The sequence below is a fragment of the Triticum dicoccoides genome, chromosome 3B (genome assembly GCF_002162155.2).
Source record: "Triticum dicoccoides isolate Atlit2015 ecotype Zavitan chromosome 3B, WEW_v2.0, whole genome shotgun sequence".
NCBI classification, from domain to species: Eukaryota; Viridiplantae; Streptophyta; class Magnoliopsida; order Poales; family Poaceae; genus Triticum; species Triticum dicoccoides.
The window spans coordinates 646,800,309-646,803,681 of record NC_041385.1 but is presented as its reverse complement, the minus strand read 5'-3'; positions in this window follow the sequence as shown (position 1 = coordinate 646,803,681).

Here is a 3,373-nt window from a genome sequence, read left to right as displayed (position 1 = left end):
TTCCCGGATCCCTGATGGCCGCCTGCCCCTCCGCCCCAAACGATCACCGGTTAGGGACCCGAGGCGCCGCCGATCCTGGCGAGCACCACCGCGCGCCTGTCCGCCGCCCACCCCACGCCATGGCTCCGCTCCCAACTCCCTGGATCCCTCGTGATCTCCTGCTGGCCGCCATGGCTGGATCCATCCTTCCCACCCCCGGATCCGCAGCGGCCCTGCATCCCCGACCTCCATGTCCGACCCCGACCACATCTTCACCGGCCAGGCGACGGGATCGAGGAGCACGCCTCCGCCTCCCTCTCCCATCCCCATCCCGGACCCCTCCTCTCGCGTCGCCCCTTCCTTTGGTTGGTTGCATTGGCCATCGCTTCATCCCCGCAGCTCACCTTCGCCCCTCTGTGCAGTTCGCCAGCGCTCCCGGCCGCTCTCCAGCGATAGATCGGCAGTCCCCGACCACTGGACGAAGGACGACATGTTCCACCGGTGAGAGCCTCTCAACCCCTCTGGCACATCTCGGAGCCGGCGGACGACGGCCTGCACTCCACAATCCATCCCGTGTGTGCAGTCCGTTAAGCATGCCCGTGCGTTTTTTTGCCATTTTTCTCTTTTGTAGTTCATGTAAAAAATGTACTTTATTTGCAAATAAACAAAGCCGCGCAGTTCTCATCTTGTTTTTTATTTGCTTACCTATTCCATTCTTGCTGTGCAGTTTCGACGAGCAGGAAGAGATGCGGTTCGGTCGCTACACCCGTGTAGTTTGGCTGGAATTCGAGGTGGTGCTCACTGTGCAATGGAATTCTTGGTGTGTTTCAGATTTTGTTTTGTGCAGTTCGACGGGGACGTCAACGCCTTGCTGTTCACTGCCTCCGGGCGCGATCAGTGCAGTTTGCTCTCGCTGCAGGTCAGTTGGGTCGTCGGCGCAGTATGCAGGGGCGTGAGAGGATGATAAGCATGCATTTACTTAGCGCGTGAGAGTTTGGTTGGAACATGAGAGGTCGACGGGCGTGCAGTTCCCTGGCGCTTGGGAGTTAGGTTTTGGACGTCCGCCGCTGCAGTGCGGATGCGCGCGGCATGCATTTTGCTTGGTCTGGGGAGGAGGTTCTCCTGCTGCCCCATGCAGTTCTTTTTGAGGAAAAACAGGCATCGCTTAGGTGCAGAGACCGTTGCCTTTCATTTTCATCTGTATTTTTTAGAAAATGGCTATGCATTGTGGAGTGCAGTTATGTACTGGTAGGTGTGAAAAATGATTAGACTGGACAAAGGGAATAGTGAATACGATTCACTAACGCGAGCGTGGTTGTTTGTAAAAATATTTCCTTTTAAAGAAGTCCACTTAGCCCATCGACGGGTTGTGCGGCTTTTTGTTAGGAAAAAAATTAAGTGGAATGCGATTCAGTTAACTCTATTTTGCAGGGGAAGACGAAAAACAAAGTGCACTGCACATGTTTGTTGAGCCTAAAAAAACGTGAATTGCACATCTAGGTTTTAGAATAAAGGTGTAATGCACTGGTCTCAACTGGTAATACATTTTTCCGCTTTTGCGGTTCACTGCTCATGTTTGGGGAGCTCACTATATTTTACTTTTCGTTTTTGGGGTGTTCATACAAAAATTAAAGATCTAGTTTGTAATTATTGAGGAGATTTGATGTATTATTTCATTTGTTTGAAGACTTGTGGTTAACTGTGTAAAAAAGAAAAGGAAAACCCACGATGAAGCCCTTCTCTTGATTGCGTCACCCGGTGCAAACTCGTTAAAAAGAAAAATGTTATAAAATGAAAAAAAACAATGTAGTACACTAGTCTTCAGAGTGGTTCACTACTCTTGACATTGTAGTCCACTCCCACTAACAAGGATGTGCACGGGTTGAAAAAACGAAGTGCATATAGCCAATGACGGATTCAGTGCGGTTTTGAGTCTGAAGCAGTACGGTCGGTCGTGTGATGTTCTTCATCCCGTAAGTGCAAAAAAATTGTTACGGAAGCGAAAAAAGTAATGTGGTTCGCTTCTTGATAGTGTTGTGGTTCATTTACACCCGATGTGAAGTGCACTCTACTTTCTCGTCCTTGAAAAAAACTCACGTTTGAATAAAAGAAACCATGCAGTTTTCTTACCCATGTGATGCAGTGCGGTTTTTCGTCCGTTGCAGTGCGGTTTTCAGCCGGATGAAGTACCCACGTCGATTTGGGTGTCGCGGAAAACAGAGTGTCCGCTTTTCGGTAAAATCAAAACTGCTCTTAAACCGTAAGGAATTAGAGAGAGTGTTCTACATGAAAGAGTTGCGTATCGTCGATATCTTTCCAACGGCGTACAATTTGAATCATTTCGACCAGCAGTTTGTAAAAATTTCTCGAAAAACGGCGGCCGCCTCTCGTAGTCAGCCGCACGATTTTCAAAATTAACTAAAAACCGTAAGGAATCTCGAAACCATTTCTACATATGAAAGTTGCGCCTTTTCCATAGCTTTCCAACGACGTATTACACGCCTCGCTTCGACAAACGGTTCAAAAACTAGAGCGAAAACAGTACCGAAAATTTGAAAAATTTTGAAAAACAGAATTCCGCGATTTAGTAAATTTGAAACTGCTCTTGAACCGTAACGAATTAGAAAACATAATAGATATAAAAAAGATGCGCCTTGACGATATCTTTCCAACGGCGTATCATTTGCTTTATTCCGATGAGCGGTTTAGAAAAAAACACGAAAATACGCTCGCTGCCACTCGTCATCCGCCGCACCGTTTTTAAAACTGCTCTTAAACCGTGTGAAATCTCGAAAAGTGTTCAACATGTCGAAGTTGCGCCTAATCCATAGATTTTCAACGGTATATTATACGCCTCGTTCCGATAAACAATCAAAAAATTAGAGCGAAAACAGTACCGAAAAAACACTGCGTGCAGTTTTTTCCGACGCGAAGTTCATTAGTCTATATTGCAGTGCTCGTCGTTAAGAAGATGCAGTGCGCTTCTGTTGAGCGTGCAGTGCCGAAGTGGTGTGCAGAATAGTTATTCTGCTAATATTAGCAAAATAGACCGTCTGTATTCTGCACACCATTTTCTTATTCTGCTAACACTCTACCCACCGACCTGTACTCCATGCGCGAAACAAGCCAAACTGCACAAAAGAAAAAAACTACCTCAGCCCTCCCCACCTCTCGCAGCCCCCCACAACCTCATCTTCTCCTTCCCCGCGTGCGCCACCTACCTTCTCCCCCATCGATCCCTTCTCCACCTCCCCGACAACCACCGGCGCCGCCCCTTTCGGCCACCACCATGCGCCGCCCCACCCTGGCCACCACTCGCGCCGCCCCGTTGCGGCAACCACCACCACCACGCACGGCCCCTGGACCGCCCCCAACCATGCGCTTGCAGCTCCTT